The 22,042-nt window shown below is 33.8% G+C and overlaps 1 protein-coding gene across 1 annotated transcript in view; it reads right to left on the bottom strand.

The window, feature by feature from the left end:
- Positions 1-11,945, bottom strand: part of LOC127869586 (uncharacterized) — a 28,517-nt gene extending 16,572 nt beyond the window's left edge. Inside the window, exon 1 of the mRNA XM_052412241.1 lies at positions 11,864-11,945. The gene's annotated coding sequence lies outside the window, so the exon portion shown is untranslated. The remainder of the gene's footprint in view (positions 1-11,863) is intronic.
- Positions 11,946-22,042: the final 10,097 nt, after the last annotated feature.

Here is a 22,042-nt window from a genome sequence, read left to right as displayed (position 1 = left end):
TAACTGAGACAATTCAAAGTCAAAATACCAATTTATTTACACGATGCACAAGATAAAAGCAATCGATGTTTCTGGCTTCGTCTCAGTCCCTCGAATGCCAATAAATATATGACACAAATTGCCCACCATAGATTTGTAAGTCTTAATATTACATCAATAGCCCACCATAGATTTGAAAAATCTTATGTTGACAACAATAACCCACCTTAGATTTGTTAAGTCTCACTATGACTTTAATTGCCCACAATAGAGTTGTAAAGTCTTATGATGACTTCAATAGCCCACCATAGATTTGTAAAGTCTCACTATGACTTTAATTGCCCACCATAGACTTGTAAAGTCTTATGATGAAATCAATAGCCCACCATAGATTTGTAGTCTTGTATGGTCTCAATGGTCCACCATAAAGATGTTAAGTATCAATATGGCATAAATTGCCCACCATAAATTTGCAAAGTCTAACTATGGTATCAATGGCCCACCATAGATTTGTCAAGTCTTATATGGTCTCAATGGCCCACCATAGAGATGTTAAGTATCAATATGGCATTAATTGCCCACCATAGGTTTGCAAAGTCTTACTATGGCATCAATGGCCCACCATAGATTTGTCAAGTTTTATATGGTCTCAATGGCCCACCATAGATTTGTAAACGCACAATGTACGACAGACGAAGTACGACGGACAAAATGCAATCACACAGGGATTTGGAAATGCACATGGTACGACGGACGACCTACGACAGACAAAATGCGATCACACAAATATCAACAATAGCCTGTAATGGAATTGTGCCCTCTTTATGTCAATAATGGCTCTATTAAGATTCTTTCTTAATGCTTACAAAAATTAAATAAAAAATATTTCTATATACACAGTTTGTGTCCTAACTCAGACGAAAAAACTGTCAGTAAACCAGAGAAGCCAAATTAATATTCTTAATATGGCAAAATTAACCCACAATGGAATTCAGGGGTTATAAACTAGGATGCGAAATAATCAGCTGTTTATATTCCATAAAACAATTCGATCTGATTATTTCCAACAGCAATTTACCCAAATACAGTCTGTTAAATACACCTAACAGGGGTGGCTAAATCTAAAAAAAATATACTTGTCCACGGACAACCATTTAGGAAGTTTAACTTGTCCGTTGCTGAAATACACTTGTCCGTTAAAGTTTATATAAATTATAAACGCATTTATTGATTAATGTAAAATAATGTGGAATAAATCAAAATGAGTATAATTTGCTTGTTTTAGTTATAGTTGTATATCCATGGTACAGTCATTATAGCAGTTTATTATAAACAACATTAAGTCTTCATAAAACATTTAATCTTGCAAAGCTAGTGTTATTTAAACATGTGTTACACATAATTATACTTTTGATGAGTGAAAAAAATCATCATAAAAATTGGCATACGCACTTTGTGCAGTTATCAGTTGGACCAACAGTGCCCCAATACGGATTATTTTATCAGCCATTTTAAAATGCATTTGTATGTAAAAAAGAGTAATGTTCTTTATTACTAATAAATGTTTTCTGCATGTCCATGTATAAAAAAATATATTATACAAAATCAAAGACTTTTGCTTGAGTATTTTAAATGCTCCCACAAAAGTATTTGAGTTTGTATTTTACTCATAAACTAGGCCAATATGTGGACCTCTTCCATCTTTACCGTTAAAGTTGTCTGACATAACAAGGAACATGTAGAAAGTGTTTTGATTATCTTAGTTTGATACTTTTATTTCCGTCCGATTGTAAAAATAAAGAAACCAGTATGTACACTGTCTAACAGTCGGGCCAAATGTTAAAAAATGCAGCATGCTCCCGGTCTCTTATAGAATAAGGGAGATCACTGCGCAGGAGAGTGCCCGTATTTTAGCTTGATTGCACCCCAAATAGCACTGACAATGTAATCGCGTGTCAATATCCGGTTTTGTAAAACTTAAATAAGGCTTTAATACAATGTTGTTTTTTTTATTCCTCGACTGGTTGTCCACGGACAACTTAATTGAAAAAAATCAGTTGCCCAGAACAAGCAAATGTACGACTCGGGCAACTCGGACATTTGATTTCGCCACCCCTGCCTAAACGTGTGACTGACTATTTTAAACAGAATACTCTTGTCTTTTTCTATTAAAATATCATAAACCAGGACTTTTTCAATCAAATATTACCAAAACATTGCGAATTGTCCAGACCGTAAAACTGTAATGGTAACTTGGCTGTCTGTCTGTTCGTCAACTGACAAGTACAGGTACATCAATCCATAATTAAACCAAACAAAGAATTGAAATAATTACTAAAACAGAGGTTTGGTGCTACAGTACACTCCACGCGTTTTCCCCAATTTCCCTCCATACTCAGCGGGGATTGACCTGGAGGGAAATTGAGAAAATCCCGCTATACGCGACGTTTGCATGATTTTGGACGTGGCAAAACTGATAAGCCGACGCGGCGGCCCTCGGCGTTGGCAACACGGGGGAAACTCCGTGTCTTACAAGATAACGATCAATTTAATTTTGTTTGACTTCCTGATTTTTAAATAAAATTACATTACAAGTACATACATGTACATGTAGTCTAATATTTACAATAAAAAAAAAACAACCAAGATAGATCGATCCCAACGTGGTTGTGGAAGTAGTTGTTGTTGTATAGAAAACTTGTTGATTTACGACACACAAAACGTCGTCTTTTAACTAATACTTACCAATATAAACACAGTTTGCAACATTGTTTTTATTTTGATAATTTAATCCAAAGTTTTCATGTTAGCAGGTGATTTTCTATACTGAACATGTCAACAAATTACCAAGGACCCTAAAATCTTGCAAATCTGTGTGAATTGACAGTTTGACGTAATCAAAGAAAAGCCGCTTCCTGTCTTAAGGCATAACTTACTCAAGTAAACACATTCAACGAATGCATAAGGAATGGTTTTAATTGTCGGAACAAAGTCAATTCTCTGCTCGCTAATGCATTTATTTTCCCTTTGTAGGTAGGTTATTCCATTGATTGCTTAAAGAAGGTGGTAACTATTGAGTTGATAGTTGCATTTAATATTCACAGTTGTATTCTTGTTGCGTCGACATTCAAAACAATGTTTACCAGTAATTATGGACCAAATCGGCAGAGTGACATTCACACATGTTAATCCCTTTTGTCAAAACACCGCAGACAGCAGTCTACACAATAGGTCAGTCAGTGTCCGACAAATCCATTGCCCGGAGCCCTGGGGCTACCGAAATTTTTCATCGGGCTACTGAAATTTTCCAGCTGACGCCCGCCGGGCTACAATAAATCTATAAGAGCGGTAGCCCGGTTAATTGACAGACATACGTAGAATAAACACGCTGACCATGTGTTTGTACACTGTGTATTGCTTATAATCCGATAACAAAGTGCAATCAATTATCTAATCAGTCACCGATCACTTGCGGTAATGTCTTAAACAGTAACAGTGTATTTTAATCATCCAACCAGAATCAACATTTGTCGTCTGCTAATAATATCAAGAGAGCCGGTTGGATAGTTGGCGCACATGATGCAACATCATTTCGCAGTTTGGAATTCTTTGTTTACCACAACAATGAGTAATAGCGACAACGTTTTTGATGTCGTTAAATATCGAAGGACGCCAAACATTAAATAAATCAAAACAATAGCGGATTCTTCCAAACGGTAACAAAACCGAAAATGAATATTAATGACAACTTTGTGAACGCGGTTAACACCTGCTAATTAGTTTGCATTGTCAATTAATAATTGGATTAATCGACTGTTTAGCAATAATCCCTTATATACCCGATTTATATTTTTAAACCAAATTATGGGTGGGTTATATAGACAATAAGAGTCATAAACACAAACGTTTGAAATTGTCTAAAGTGTCAAATGAATTTCGGCATATGGTTCTATTTAAAGATATGATGAAATAAGCTCCCAATCAGGACCGTTGTATTGCAACATGCGTAAATAACCTGCCACGGTTTGCACGTGTTGTGTACAGCTATTTTAGGTTACAAAATTCTACATTTAAGGTTACAATACACTAAATGATCGCTTCATGAAGGGCTGTACTCTCTAAAAAAATATCATAGTTGACAGGAAGGCATGTTTTACACTTTTTACCATTATTCAGGTGTTATCTTGCGGAGATAATGGTAGGGCATGAATAGGTGTTCACTACTGAATCCCTGAAATATGATACACTTGAAGACTATAGTAAACCATTGCACTAGAAAAGGTTACATTCCACTAAGAAACGGCCGAAAAAAAAAGTTGCAAAAACAGTCGATTTTGATTTGTGTCAAGTTCTTTCTTGCATTGTACATGACATATCTTTTTTATTGCATAAATCGATTCCGCTTAGAATGGCCTTTAAGAAAAGGTATGGTTATGGGGGTCTCTATGTGCAAAATGTTGCATTTATTTTCGCTCAAAGTTGTCGCTTTTACATTGAATTATATAGGGAAACTATTTGGTGTATTATGACCTAAACGCAAAACCAGGCCTAGTCACAAAGGTGCTGTATTTATAGAAAATCATCATTTTTTTAGTGAGATATGATGCGTTTTGGCAAATTTCACGGAATAAATGCGTTTGTTTCACGAATTAAAGGAGCATCGTGAGTTTTTAAGAAAAAAATACGTTTTCAGAGGAAAATAAGAAAAAAAATGTACAAAAACTCGTCTTGAGCATCTCAAATCGCAACAATTTGTGCTGAAAGAGCTCATGAACACGTTTTAATAGTTGTTTACTTCTTTTTCTACATAGCTTGTAACAATATTCCAGTATTTTGACCGATTGTAATTATTTAGGGTAATCGTTTTACGCCTGAACGCCCGTTATAAATCAAAGCTCCGAACGCGAAAGCCACGTGGCTTATCAGGCGTTATAATAAAATGCATTTTCAAGCATTTCTACGTGAAAGATCGGTCTGAAAATTGGCATGCACATAGAAAATAGGTTTATAAGTATCGAGAAGTGCTTATTTTTCGCGATGTTAACAGTAAACGTTGTCTTAAACGCAAAACCAGGCCTAGTCACAAAGGTGCTGTATTTATAGAAAATCATCATTTTTTTAGTGAGATATGATGCGTTTTGGCAAATTTCACGGAATAAATGCGTTTGTTTCACGAATTAAAGGAGCATCGTGAGTTTTTAAGAAAAAAATACGTTTTCAGAGGAAAATAAGAAAAAAAATGTACAAAAACTCGTCTTGAGCATCTCAAATCGCAACAATTTGTGCTGAAAGAGCTCATGAACACGTTTTAATAGTTGTTTACTTCTTTTTCTACATAGCTTGTAACAATATTCCAGTATTTTGACCGATTGTAATTATTTAGGGTAATCGTTTTACGCCTGAACGCCCGTTATAAATCAAAGCTCCGAACGCGAAAGCCACGTGGCTTATCAGGCGTTATAATAAAATGCATTTTCAAGCATTTCTACGTGAAAGATCGGTCTGAAAATTGGCATGCACATAGAAAATAGGTTTATAAGTATCGAGAAGTGCTTATTTTTCGCGATGTTAACAGTAAACGTTGTCTTATAGGTTACAATACACTAAATGATCGCTTCATGAAGGGCTGTACTCTCTAAAAAAATATCATAGTTGACAGGAAGGCATGTTTTACACTTTTTACCATTATTCAGGTGTTATCTTGCGGAGATAATGGTAGGGCATGAATAGGTGTTCACTACTGAATCCCTGAAATATGATACACTTGAAGACTATAGTAAACCATTGCACTAGAAAAGGTTACATTCCACTAAGAAACGGCCGAAAAAAAAAGTTGCAAAAACAGTCGATTTTGATTTGTGTCAAGTTCTTTCTTGCATTGTACATGACATATCTTTTTTATTGCATAAATCGATTCCGCTTAGAATGGCCTTTAAGAAAAGGTATGGTTATGGGGGTCTCTATGTGCAAAATGTTGCATTTATTTTCGCTCAAAGTTGTCGCTTTTACATTGAATTATATAGGGAAACTATTTGGTGTATTATGACCTAAACGCAAAACCAGGCCTAGTCACAAAGGTGCTGTATTTATAGAAAATCATCATTTTTTTAGTGAGATATGATGCGTTTTGGCAAATTTCACGGAATAAATGCGTTTGTTTCACGAATTAAAGGAGCATCGTGAGTTTTTAAGAAAAAAATACGTTTTCAGAGGAAAATAAGAAAAAAAATGTACAAAAACTCGTCTTGAGCATCTCAAATCGCAACAATTTGTGCTGAAAGAGCTCATGAACACGTTTTAATAGTTGTTTACTTCTTTTTCTACATAGCTTGTAACAATATTCCAGTATTTTGACCGATTGTAATTATTTAGGGTAATCGTTTTACGCCTGAACGCCCGTTATAAATCAAAGCTCCGAACGCGAAAGCCACGTGGCTTATCAGGCGTTATAATAAAATGCATTTTCAAGCATTTCTACGTGAAAGATCGGTCTGAAAATTGGCATGCACATAGAAAATAGGTTTATAAGTATCGAGAAGTGCTTATTTTTCGCGATGTTAACAGTAAACGTTGTCTTATAGGTTACAATACACTAAATGATCGCTTTATGAAGGGCTGTACTCTCTAAAAAAATATCATAGTTGACAGGAAGGCATGTTTTACACTTTTTACCATTATTCAGGTGTTATCTTGCGGAGATAATGGTAGGGCATGAATAGGTGTTCACTACTGAATCCCTGAAATATGATACACTTGAAGACTATAGTAAACCATTGCACTAGAAAAGGTTACATTCCACTAAGAAACGGCCGAAAAAAAAAGTTGCAAAAACAGTCGATTTTGATTTGTGTCAAGTTCTTTCTTGCATTGTACATGACATATCTTTTTTATTGCATAAATCGATTCCGCTTAGAATGGCCTTTAAGAAAAGGTATGGTTATGGGGGTCTCTATGTGCAAAATGTTGCATTTATTTTCGCTCAAAGTTGTCGCTTTTACATTGAATTATATAGGGAAACTATTTGGTGTATTATGACCTAAACGCAAAACCAGGCCTAGTCACAAAGGTGCTGTATTTATAGAAAATCATCATTTTTTTAGTGAGATATGATGCGTTTTGGCAAATTTCACGGAATAAATGCGTTTGTTTCACGAATTAAAGGAGCATCGTGAGTTTTTAAGAAAAAAATACGTTTTCAGAGGAAAATAAGAAAAAAAATGTACAAAAACTCGTCTTGAGCATCTCAAATTGCAACAATTTGTGCTGAAAGAGCTCATGAACACGTTTTAATAGTTGTTTACTTCTTTTTCTACATAGCTTGTAACAATATTCCAGTATTTTGACCGATTGTAATTATTTAGGGTAATCGTTTTACGCCTGAACGCCCGTTATAAATCAAAGCTCCGAACGCGAAAGCCACGTGGCTTATCAGGCGTTATAATAAAATGCATTTTCAAGCATTTCTACGTGAAAGATCGGTCTGAAAATTGGCATGCACATAGAAAATAGGTTTATAAGTATCGAGAAGTGCTTATTTTTCGCGATGTTAACAGTAAACGTTGTCTTATAGGTTACAATACACTAAATGATCGCTTCATGAAGGGCTGTACTCTCTAAAAAAATATCATAGTTGACAGGAAGGCATGTTTTACACTTTTTACCATTATTCAGGTGTTATCTTGCGGAGATAATGGTAGGGCATGAATAGGTGTTCACTACTGAATCCCTGAAATATGATACACTTGAAGACTATAGTAAACCATTGCACTAGAAAAGGTTACATTCCACTAAGAAACGGCCGAAAAAAAAAGTTGCAAAAACAGTCGATTTTGATTTGTGTCAAGTTCTTTCTTGCATTGTACATGACATATCTTTTTTATTGCATAAATCGATTCCGCTTAGAATGGCCTTTAAGAAAAGGTATGGTTATGGGGGTCTCTATGTGCAAAATGTTGCATTTATTTTCGCTCAAAGTTGTCGCTTTTACATTGAATTATATAGGGAAACTATTTGGTGTATTATGACCTTAAAGGGTGTTGCTGCAGTTTATTTAACGGAGAATATATTTATAGCAACACCGATGGTGCTATTATCACAACTTAATAATTTTGTTATCAGTATCATCAGAAATGACCGAATTGTTTTATAATTCAATTGTCAGTGGTTCGATCCCAGGTGGGGTTAACTTGTTTTTACTTATTTTTTATTTCTTTAATTTCATTCTTGTTTTATACTGGAGCTTTTTAGTCATGTCGTTTAAATTTATCAATTTAAAGCATTTAATCACAAACTTCAAAACAAGCCGAAATTTGTGAACAAGTACATGTAAGTTATTAATGATTAAGGTCGAGTTTGATACTGTATTGTATTATGTTTGTGATTAAATATTGATTTTTATTTATGTCTTTTGGTAAGCTGTTGTGATCCCAGTTAAAATTCAAAACAATTTCTAATCTTTAAGCATATTTCTTACAATCTATGTACCAGTACTTAGGTTTTTGCCTAATTGATGTATTTTTATAAAATTTGACGTAGACGGTAGGGAGAGTTAAAACAAAAAATCTCTGTTAAAAGTGCGGTGACCCCCTACTTTTTTTGTTTTGTTTCATGATAACAATACATAGATGAACATATTTGAGAAGTTTCGCAAAAGGTCATTAGATAGAACTTTTTTAAATTCCATTTTTGTGGTAGAAATAGTAAAAAAATGACGTTTTTGGGTGACATAAAAATTATAAAAATTAAATTTCTTAAAATGTAACTTGTGTTCTCCATTTTGTTGGTTGTTTGTGGTTTACTTAAATGGTATATGATATATATTAGCTTATATAATCTCTACATGTTTCCAATTTCATAGGTTATTAATCAGTATTATGCAATTAGAGATTTTTCAGTTTTAATGAAAAAGTACATATTATATAATGGTGAATAAAATCCAAACAAAGCCGGTGACCCTATGTTTTTATTGCATTTTTTCATTTAGTATTTGTATGTAGTACTTGAAATTTTGAGCAAAAGTTATTAGATGGAAAAAAATCATCAAAACTGCAGCAACACCCCTTAAGAAATTAGTTTCTTTGTCCTGGTAAAAAGCGTGCAAAATTGGCGTGGGTGTATTTATTTGTAAATAAAAAATTCGTAGCGGGTACAACATTGAGATCATTTAATTTCCATTAAAAGTTTCGTTGTGAATTTTAACTAAAGTACCGGGGTATATCGCTAATTATTTGGCATTGTCATTTTCTCTTAATAAAATATCATGTAAACACGAGTTCCTTCATTATTGAAACAATTATTGTATTGTATACTGACTGCACACAAGTGTCGTAACATACGGATGCAATACGTAAATTCGGACAGTACTTAAAGTCGGACACAAGTAAATAAATGCTTTAATACTCTTGATATCTTGAAACTCGGTATTTGATGTTAAAAAGGGCAATTGAATCGATTAACACCATACGAGTCAATCGTTTTGATCATCTAAACGCTTTATTTACGTTTACAACTTAACGTGCTGTCCGAATTTAAGTACACATACATGTGCACATACATGTAATATATGATTTTCTTTGGTACATTTACATTTAAGTACACGGTGCCTGTTCTGTAACATTAATTTACGATATTGACTACATGTACATCAGACTACTTGCTGTTTTATGTATATGTATGTATACATATTATATATATGTAAATGAAGAAATAAAATAAAGATGAAAACCTGCCTCTTATCATTTTGTAGGAAAATTTTATGGGCTACCAAATATTTTTATTTGTAGCCCAATGGGCTACCTGAAAAATAAGAAATTTGTCGGACACTGGGTCAGTAGACAAGCTTTGCATGTTTTCATAACGTCAAACACTTAAAATCCAGTTCCGCCCAGATGATCAGTTTACAGTATAATTACTGTTAAAATAATTACTGTACTAAAATACCGTAACAATAAAGATTCTTCGTGTTCAACTTGAAATTATTCTAGAGGAAATATCAACTTATTCGCGATATAATTTCGTTAAAAAATACCTTAGAAACTTTTAACCGAAATCAACAAAATTCAATGTTCTCTGCGCTACAAAGTTTGTATAAAAAATTAAATACACGCACGCTTTGCAGGAGTATACATTGTACCTTGACCTTGTACATTGCAGCATAATTTTCGCGCGCTTTTGTCGGGAAATATACATGATGACTGACTAGAATTGACTGTATATTGGAAGCATTTGTAAACGTCGTGTTAACAATTAAAAATCGTAGTGTGTTTCGGATAACTAATTATTATTCTCATTTGCAAATTTTAGAACATTTATTCTTGTGTTATATCAGGTTTTTTTTCCACTTTTTGGGAAGATAGCCCATGGCTTTGGAATTGGGAATTTATCGGCATTTTCATGAAATACGGAAAATAAATTCATTAGCCTTTTCTTCCACACGAAAAGTCCACTGATTAGGGAAATACTAAATTTGATATAACCCTTTATAATCATTCAAATTAAAAGAACAAAATCATGTAATACTTTGTTAGATGTAATTTAATTAAAATTGAGATAAAATACATAAGACTTCTTTCACACAAAAAAAGAAGAAAAAAATTGGAAATTGGGAATTTTTTGCCACATTTTGGGAAAAAAGTATACTTTTTGGGATTGGGAAATTTCGGCTATAAAATCAGGCCAAAAAAAACCTGTATATGTATTATGATTTAAATATTAATTTGTCAAATGTATTATATTCATTCATATTGTAGACGTACCTGTGAATAAAGAAACAATTTTTATACGTATTAATTTTCTGTACAATTATCTTTTTTTAAACATGTACTACAGTATTTAAACAATTTATTATAACAATGTTTATATTTTTTGGCATGCCCAGTAGCACACTGCTAACGCGGCGTTGCACGGCGGTCACTGATAAGAACGGAAATTGTCTGCATTTACCAACTAGCCTAAAGTAATACACGCCGCGGGAATTAGAGAACGCGGCGTAACGCCGAGCGTCTTATCGAGTTCACCTCACTCTTCCAACGCCGAGTGAACACTCGCTAGCAGAAAAAGACCCGCGGAAGGAGCGCAGGTTTTTTGGGGAAAACGCGTGGAGTGTACTGTAGATCTTCCTTTATCTTTACCAATTACTGCCTTCAATCATTAAAATTGAATGAAAACATGTACAGTAACGCCAGTAAGAATATTTACTTGTAATAATCTAACCCAAAATTTGGCTTTAGTGTCCCTTATGATTTTATCCCTTACTTTCATATAATCAGCCCTCCCCATAATATCGTCCCCTTAAAGAAAAACCTACATAAAGTGCTGAAAATGTAATGCTTTTCAATTTTTAGATGTTGTAATTTATTTTATGGTTATCCAAGACTATTACGACGATCATTCTTGTGATTTCTGGTATTCATTGGAAAGTAGGTAATGTTTATTCCAGGGTGATGCTATAATTTTTAAATTACGTAACTCAAAAGTAAGTAGTATGTTATTGGATTAATAGTAGCTTTATCAAAATATGCCGCTTATTATTCATTAAAGTGTAAAAAAATAAAGACTGTGTCTTGCCGTGAACTGTCTAGTGCAGTAATGCCCCAAATCTTGACAGCCAGCTGGTTGAAGAAAGGTACAGAACCGAAGAAGCCCCGAAGTATTCTTCAAAACGATGACCTCGTGTGCCTCGTGGTTTTTTTTCGACTTTCGTTCACGTCCAAAGAACGACTGTCAAATTTGCCTGGTGCAGAAAAGCCCTAATTGCAAATTCACTAGATTAACGTCTTCCCTCGTCGCCAATAATGTGTTTCTACACATATAACTAAGATATTTCAAAGTTAAAATACCAATTTATTTACACGACGTACAAGATAAAAGCAATAGATGTTTCTACCTTCGTCTCAGTCCCTCGAATGCCAGAGTTGAACCCGCTTCGTCAAACGTCACTACCGGTACGCACTAAAACCCGCACCACTGCAAAAGTGAACCAAAAAGGCCTCATGGTATAACAAAAAGGCCTAAGAATATTTTTTATTATCATTGAATAGTTATGCTGCATATAATTATCATATATATTAAATAGTCATAACATTTTTATTAGTCTACTTCAAAGCCGTTAATTTTATATGAGGTTTTTGTGTGACGTCACAAGAGGGGTTTTCCGTTACTAAAAATAGATTGGCCGTCAACTTCTCGATCGCGGCCTATTATATTGTATCAGAGTAAAGGTCGTCGGAAGACTTAATACTTACAATTTCACAAAACAAAACTATAAATACCCGTATTCTTTTTTAAGTAAGGCTTTAATAAATGATATTTCAAAAATTATAAAACATATAATAATTTTAATAATATTATTATTATAAGTGGTGTGGATGCGATAGTGTTATTTTTCATCAGAGATTGAAGTTGAGTGTAAGGGGTGTATTGAATCAGTCATAAAACAAAGCCCTTAAATAGCTCAATACATTTCAATCTTATAATGTAGTTTGAATTTTCCTTTACATTGAATGAATTTTCGTTTCGTTTACATTGAATGAAAATATTAATAATTTAAGCATTCCAATTGAAAAAACACCTGCATATTTTGCAAATTGGACTGTCTTTGCATGTACATGTATATTGAAAACTCTTCTTTAGTGATGAGCGATACAAATCAAGCATTTTATGATACCATAAATCTACACATTTAATTTATTTTACGCAAGTATTTTATATCCGTATATAATGACCAAACGCGATTGCTTGTTGACATGATGATGTTTCGAACACTGCTGCAGTAACGCACGATCTTTACACATTATAGCAGAGTTTACATTTGCAGTCACCCGTTAAATACGTTATTTGTGAAGCAGTAAATTTTTAAAATCTTTTAAATGTATAGTTATTAAGCACTTTATTGTCATGTTTAAACTGGCTAATATATATGCTTAATAGTTCCTAGCTGTTAATCCATTTCGGACAAATTTCTAATTTTTTTTTAATATGTTCAAATATTTTATTAAAGCAACTGTTAAGTTTTTGACTTAATATGCTTAGAGATGACACGGAGGTATCATAAATTGTGTTTAATGACCAGACACATGTGGTTTATGCAGAGACCCCATACAGAGTCATACCAGTATAGGTCCCTGGGTTTAGTTTTCTTAGTAATTGTCTGGACAGTATCCGATCATATCGAGATAATCGGTTTGTGATAAACAAAGGGGCAATTAAACACTGGGTTAAAAATGTTGAAACAAAGAGTGTCAAAACTGGTGTGAACAATTAAATAAAAGCATTTACATTTATCAAGAGGATTTAGGTTTTCTGTAACAAGGTAAGTTTTTACAGACAAATAGGTTCAAATCAGTTTCTATATGTTGATTACATAAATTCAATCAATTTGTTGTTTGTTTTCGTCCTTATTTGTGTTCGTTCATAGGATTCAATTTAATCTGAAAGAATTTCAAGTTCTGAGTATTTTTTGTTCTTCAAAAGGGTCTCGAATATGATTGTAACCTTATCACGATGCGGTTCATCACATGCAAACAATAGCAGAATGGCCGCAGTTTTGACGGCCAAAATATTAATTGACCTTATCGCGATGACGTCACAAAAGGGGCAGTCCCTTAGCGACGGTGAAAACAAAGCCCTAGATACGGTCGATTTACTACGCTGATTGAGCACCTCTGCTGATGTTTCGTCAATTGCATTCCTATTGGGAAGTCGATAGGTAATTAAATGTCCTGTAATTGGTGTTTAAAATGTCTTTTGACTATTATGAAGGGTTAGATTGCACTTCGAAAGCCCGATATGATCAGAAAATAAAACTAATTGGACTTAATGAATGTCCGTACAAATTGCAAGCTGGATGTTGGAAAAATGACCCGACCAAGTGGCCGATGATCGAGTACGGCGACATTCATGATTAACTTTCTCACTGAGACACCGGGTAAATTCGTTTATTCTGTAATAATGGGAGTATCCTTGTAGATGTTGATGTAATGAGTATTGTCGTTCTTTTCAGGGTTCATTCATCTTCGAACATTATAATTATATTTCTACTATGATAATTTATCATGCTAATGTGAAGCTGTAAAATACGTAGGGACATCTGGTACATGACTTACTGAAAGCCTTAGTTGTGTTCATTGTAATGAGTACGAGTGACAAATATTAAAATTAACACACATATATCTGTATAAATATTTGTTTTTCAAACATTATTTACCCCCGTTGCTGTCAAACGTAATTTCTTTTTTTATGATGTCGATCGTTTATTGTCGTAACATTAAATCTTAATACGGAATGACGTCTTTTTAATTAACTGATACACGCTAAATACGTTACTTGTTTTTTTTACGTTAATTTTATAATTATTAAATACTTTAATAAATTAATCGGGCTAGTATCTTTACGGTGTAAATTTCTGATAATCTAAATTGGACATGACTTTATATTTGACCATATGTCACATATCTAATTTAAGCAACTGTTAAGTACATCGGCGTTAATTATTCATCCAAGTGACTGCTTAATACTACCAGAAAGAGGAGACATGGTGGCATCTATCGTGTTAAATGACACTGTCTGGACCACCCAGTGTGGTTTATGACACCTTTTTGTCAGTTAAGTTTGGACAATATTTGATCAAAACGAGATAATCGGATTATGCAAAACAAAGGGGCAATTAAACACCAGAATACAAAAGCTTACACGATATTAAGACTGATGCAAACAATCAAATGAAAAATATTGCATTTAATTTAATTAAATGTTTATTTAAGGTGTCAACGTGTTTTATAAAGCAACTGTATATTCAATTATTTCGGCATTTAAAATTTGGCTTAAATGACTGCTCAGTATGACAAGAGATGACATAGAGGTATCATAAATTGTGTTTAATGACCACATGTGGTTTATGCAGAGCCCCAAGTATAGGTCCCCAGCTGGCTTTATGACACCGTGTTGTTTATTTGTCTGGACAGTATCCGATCATAACGAGATAATCGGTTTGTGATGAAGAAAGGGGCATTCAAATACCTAACATGCGGAAACAAAAAGTGTCGAAATTGGTGTGAACTAAATAAAAACAATAACATTTATCATGAGAATTTATTTAATACGTAATAAGGTAAAAATATAGAGGTTCAAATCAGCTTCTATATGTTGCATATATTTAAAATTTATTGGTTGTTTGTTTTCATCCTTATTTGTGTTCGTTTATTAAATTAAATTTATTATGAAAGAATTTCTATTTCTGGGTATTTTATTCTTAAAAAAATGGTCGCGAAGATGTGCCTTAACTTAAGAAAATTGCGAGCAGTGTGTAATATTTCAATGCAAATAAAATGGCGACAGCGCATTTGTTTTCACCGTCGTCAAGGGGCATGTAACTCTAACTGACGCAAGTGCCCGGATGTTGCGATAAGGTCAATATGCGCAAACGTGACGTCATTATCGAAATCCCCAAAACCTCCTATACGTATTTCTTCGTGAGTGTTAATTTATTGTGTGTCGACATTGTGTGAGTGTTGTGGTATGGCCTCCAATCGTATAACATTAAATGTCGTCAAAAAAGTAACGCACACAATATATGTGAACAACGTTATTTATAATTATAATGTAAAACAATAAAATAAATAAAATAAAATATACGCATATGGATTAGTGACTGCTGAAAGACAAATATTTAATATTTTTAACATATACTATTAAGTATATAATATTTTGTTATATATTATTAATTTCCTCTTAAACTTTTTTTGCAATGTTTAAAATATAAGAAGTGAAAAGAATTTGCATGTACAAAAAAACTCGCTAATCAGATCGGGTATCCAAGTGTCAATGGTCATTCACAGTTTGCGGCATCTGTTTTGATAACAGATTAGTAGAACGCCCACATATGGTGTAAAATGACACTTATTGGCACCTATTGATAATTACCTGCGGATTTTAAAATATTTTCCTAACTTTTAACGATATAAAACTAGCTACATTAAATTCGGAAGACTTAAACCGAAACAAATAAACATGCTTTATTCTATGTGATATATTAAAAATTATAACTGATTGTCTATATTATTACGCATTTCATTAGCATTAAAAATATATTTAGCAAAGTTTATAATGTCTTTTTTATTAGCCGACTGCATTAGAATGTCAACTTTGTTTATTAACGTTGTCCACCTTTGAAAATATGGTTTTAAATGTTCCTTTCTAATTTCTCTATAATAGAGGACAAACAAGTAAAAAAGGATACTCGTTTTCTATGGCGTGTCCGTTGCAAAACTTACATTTCTTTTTTTGCGTAGTATCTTATTATAACGACCGCTTTCGATCTCTGATTTATGTGAAAAGTATGAGGCGAAACAATGCACCACCTCCGAGTTCCTGGCTAAGGTCGGTCAAGTGTACAGTGTTGTGCTGGAGTAATGCACATGTATATTTTATTATGTACATTAAGTTTAAATTCTGTTGTATTTTGTCACGTTGACGGTATATTCTATGTATTTTTGTTGTAAATGTATTTTTTGTAATAAAGAAAAGAAAAAAAGTTCATACAGGTTTTATGTCGTACTCCATTTTGATTTAATAGAAAATAGAATTCACATGTTAAACAATATTATTATGTAATTGAAATTAATAGAAATAATGTATATTTTGTGAAAAAGGTAATAACAAACTTCATACCTGTTTTATATCTTACTCCATTTTCAATAAATTGAAAGTATGTATATTTTGTAATAAAGAAAATAAAAAACTTTATACATGTTTTATGTCGAACTCCATTTTGATTTTATAAAAAATGCCATTCACATGTTTAACAATATTATAATGTTGTTATGTTGTATTTTGTCAGTGTGACTGTATATCGTCTGTAAATGTTTGCTTGTAACTGTATATTTTGTTATGTAAATTGTGTGACTGCTTGTACATTGTCTGTATCGTAAATGTATATTTAAACATAAACAACAAATAAAGAAAATAATAAACTTCATAACTGTTCTATGACTTATTTCATATTGATTTATGTGTATTTGTTTGTAAACACAATTTGAAACCTTAAATAACAATAATTGCTTTAAGGCCTTTTTGGTTCATTTTTTGGCCTTTTTGGTACGTTTTGGGGCCTTTTTGGTATTCGGCCTTTTTGGCATGCGGCCTTTTTGGCATTCTATACATAGATGGTGACGTCACTACGTTATTGTCAGTAAGACCGGTGTGTACACAATGGCCTTTTTGGTTTTCGGCCTTTCTGGACCTAAAACGGTCTGATCTACGTCCCGTCTTCTCTCGACTCGGTACGGATCGGGAGCAAAGTCACAACAATACAATTAAATACAAACACAAGAACCAATACTAACCACTAGAGTGAACTTGAACTCGTTTTTTAGATAACAGACAAATGGCTGCCAGCTTTTCCCTCCGATTTGATCATGTGACCACACTCACAAAAATATCATGTTCAAATAATAAGTACGGGTTATAAAACCACTAAACAAATCGGGAGAAAGTCGACCCGGTCACAAATAATAATGGCATATGTATAATATATCACACAAAGTGTTCACTGCGGATAAATAATAATGCCGACGTACCACATTGATATAAACTAGATTGTTTACTGGTAAAAAAAGAGAAAAAAAATGATGATTTCACAACCAATCAATGATGTACACAAACGATGTTTTCCATTGACAGTGAGGTATCAAAATTTTAGAACAGAATATATCAAAACAGCGAAACCCATGTATCAGTTATTGAATGTATGTAATTAGAGCTCATTGTGTCATTGTCGACATGAAAAGGTCCACAAGTCAACCGGGGGTGACTAAAAACCGATTCATGTCACCCTGCGATGACTTCAAGCCGACGGGTGACTAGAATCGGCTTTATTAAGTTTATGTCACCACAGGGTGACATGAATCGGATTCTAGTCATCCCCGAATGACAAGAATCGGCTTCTAGTCACCCGTGTATTTTTTATCAAACGGCACCGCATCCACAAATAACTTCCGCAATTAATTAATTAAGTTTTTATTTAGACATTTTATATATCTCTTCTTTCGTTTTTGTAGTATTGTTGCGTTCCGTGGTACTATAAATTCACAACGCAATTCCGATACGAAATGTTCAACGGGTTTATTCACAAAAACGGCTATAACTGTGTACTGATAAACAAAATGCTTACTTCCGATACATTCAATAAAACTTAATATTCATCGGATTTAACAGTCTTGACAAAGTGGCGTAATCAAAAAATAGAAAACAATGGATGTCAAAAGTTCAATGATGCTCTTCTAAACGTAATACGGTAGTTAAAGTTAGATTTAATACTTCAATTACTTCATATTTAAAAGAACTTAGTATGGAGCTATTACTTATGTCTCAAAATTCAATGGTTCAATACCAAAGTTACTACTGATAATGTTAAGCTTACTTTTTTACTGCACTTGATCCAATGACTCGAATTACATTAAAAATTATCAAAGATTAAATGAGTAAAGGAAAAGCCAACTTGGTGTTAAAAACAAATAAGACCGTATGGTAATTTAAACACCGACCCGCCTTGATCTAATAACTCGAATTACATTTAATATGAACAAAGATTAAATGAGTTAAGGAAGAGCCGGCTTTGTGTGAAAAACATAAAAGATCGTATGTTTATAATCATGTTTCAATTAAAAAAGCTTTTAGAAAATAGTTTACTTAACCTCTAATGAGTATTTGCGTATCGTATGGTCCAAACTTTAATTAATAACTCGATATTCAATCAGGTATTATACTTAAAGAAATGTTTTTGGTAGTTCGCCCTCATTTAATTGAAAATATTATAATTGCTACACGCATAAAGGAAATCTCTGTCCAAGCAAAATGCCACCTACGCCTTCCACTGCTTGGAAGTATATCACGACATCATCCGATAAGAAGTCGCCGATCCAAGTGACTTTTAAACGTGGCAACTTTATAAGACTGACTGTTTAGTCTGTTAAACAGGTTCAAAGTGTGTTGTGGCTATGTACATAATTCGTTTAAGTTCTGTTTTGTCAAGTAATTATTTTGTCGTCATGTAATATTATGTTTCTCGTTCTATTGTTGATGTACAATATTAATAGTTTAAAAACAGTTTTTGTCATTCAATTTTAACAATAAAAAGTAATCAACAAAATCAGCTTCGAATTATCGACAGCAACGCTGTGTCAATATTTAGTCACTTCCGTTGCACTTCCGGTTAAAACGAAAGTAGAATTCATGGAGTAATGGTACGGTAAACAAAGTTGACTATTTTTTCAACAGATTTTGACCGAATATCCGAATATTCGTTCGGATGGATGACCGAATATTCGAATACCAAAATCGGTATTCGTTGCCATCCCTATTTTTTAGAGAAAACTCTGATAGATGTTACCCCTTTAAAAGTTATAACTAGAATGAACCCTGTTACCAAAATTTGGTCACTTTATATAGCCGCGGAATTCCACTTGTGACCAGAAATTGGTCACTGTGACCAAATATTGGTCACTGTGTGACCAAAAGCGGGTCACAATAACTGCCGTGACCAATTATGAAACGCTCGCACGCTTAACACTTATGAATTATAAAATGGACTTTAAATGACAAACCAATTTAAAACAGACTATATGAACTAATTAATAACCTTTACATGCTAATAAAAGCGTAGATTTCTTACCTTATGCCTAAAAATAGGTCTTGCGATAAAAATGTAATTCTAACACGGCACGCAACTTGTTTTCTATAGACAAAAAAGGAAATCAAGTGTGGGTTATTCTGCAATAACTTATGGGCGGAGCTTAATGTTTCGAAAATAGTTCCGAATAAATAAAGAAAATATTGCAGTAAAATGCACGTGCTAACACCTGCTCTAAAAGAAATGTAACAAATATAGCATGTATATAAATGTAATGAAACAACAAATTGTATATTTGGTGATAAGTGGCATAACCACGCCTACAAAGAATGTTATTTGTTAGGAAACGTAATTCAGAAAACTTTAATGGCATGTCAGCTTTTCAGTAGCATCAATACACGTGACGTCATTAATTTTCTACGATTGTTGTTTTCAATGAAAGTGACGTCATTTGCAAAATATTTATGAATGAAAACGACGTCATATGTTTGTACAAGTCAATGACGTCACTAAATAGTAAACTTTGTTCTAAGAAGAGCGGAGTATTGAAAAATATAGTTCACGTCCTAAAGCTTGAACCAAATCGATCAGAATTGTGTAAGAATTGAAATAATATTTTTCTATGATGGTTTGTTGTCGAATAACCCACAGTAAGTTGTATAGATGCGTGTTATCAAATCACTCGTGCTTCGCACTCGTGATTTAATTCCTACGCATCTATACTCCTTACTGTGGGTTATTCGACAACAAACCATGATAGAAAAATATTATTTCTTAAACACAGCAGTGTGCAAGAATAACCCATAAGTCAGCATTCCAAGATGGCGGACAATTGAGAAATGACATGACGACTTCTAGTGAAAAATGTGAATAACAATCAGACTAACGAAGATAATTGTGCAATACCTATGGATTTATAAAAAATATGTGTTCATTAACCCAATACAGTGCTTTTTGTTATGAACAATTCGCTTAGAATATAAATAACTTGAGTAAAAGTGCGTCTCGGAACAGACCCTCTATGAGTCAACCTAAATAAGAAAGAACAATGTCCACATTCCTGGTTAAAATGGCAAGTAGCAAACATGGTTTGATTTATATGTTATGGGATCTGTTAATAGTCAGATTCATTTACATATTCTGCTTATTATGTGTGTCAAAACGCACTGACTATTGGAGTGAATGAATCCAGAACAAGTATTTACAGGAAAGGTTAAACATTAGATTAAAACCCCAGTGCATATCATTACCCCCCCCCCACATACACACACACAATTTGGCTAAACTCCTGTAGCCAATACACATTTGAATAAAATTTAAAGTTAAACACAAACATTACCTATAGTTTAAAAACACTAGTAAACAACTGTCATCGTCACATTAGTTAGTGCCGTTGTAAAACAACATTAACACAGTAAATGAAATATGACACAGTTAGTGTTTTTAATTTAGGTATTTGTTTTTTTTTCTGCAGTGCTTCCCGAATCTCCTTAAGCACATTAAGCATGTCCTTGTGATTTGCATTGATGGCACTCAGTATTGTAGAATGCCCCTCCCTAATTGTGTTTTCCATCAGTATTGTTGACTGCCTTATTGCCTCCGTGATCGGATCCTGGATTACAGCCGTCGGCACCTGTGAAGTTGTCATCGTAGTGGAAAGCACCACTGGCTGTTCTGATGTTACTAACCGTGGCATGGGGCTCATCCAATCCCGCTGTTCAACAGAAGACAGTGTTGGTACAACCTGCTGATTAGGTTCCGCATAAGTAACCGTTTGCTGATCATCAGGGGCGGTCAAAGAGCCCAGCCAGACGTTGAACTCCTCCTCCTCCTCGTCGTGCTCGTCTAACAGGGGCGTTGGTGCATCGTACTGACCAATTGGAGGGTCAGTCAAACATCCTGGCTCGATGGATATATCAGAAGATGTTAGAGAACCGCCCATTTAAACGGACGTATGGGGATTCAAGGCATGTTTCGTTTTCTCCTGGTCCGGTCGTTCCAATTTTAACGCAGAGCCCTTTTCAATGCTGCTTAGTGGCAACACAGGATCTTGGGTTTGCACTGTGTCCTCTATGGCTTCTACATAATTGTCGATGTCAATCGGCCGTTCCGCTTGATTTAGGAGCACTGGCGTATTGGTCATACCAAGTTTACTTGCCTCATCGATATGCCTCCTGTACTTACGTACATGGTCTATAAGTTCGTGTTGCTCAAGGCAGCGGAAATTGCATAAACTGCAAGAGAATGGTACTCTGTCCATCGACACATGGTATTTTAAAACATGGCCTACCACTCTAGACTTTCTGTCAGTTTTTCCACAGGCACGACATCTATACTTCTTATGACGATCGTCTACAGCTTGTCACATTTTTAAAAAATAAACAACCAGTAGTGACGTAACAATTTATTATTACTAAACTTAATGATTGTTCTTTTGCG

Source organism: Dreissena polymorpha, chromosome 2 (assembly GCF_020536995.1).
Source record: "Dreissena polymorpha isolate Duluth1 chromosome 2, UMN_Dpol_1.0, whole genome shotgun sequence".
NCBI classification, from domain to species: Eukaryota; Metazoa; Mollusca; class Bivalvia; order Myida; family Dreissenidae; genus Dreissena; species Dreissena polymorpha.
This window is presented reverse-complemented; position numbering and strand designations above follow the sequence as displayed.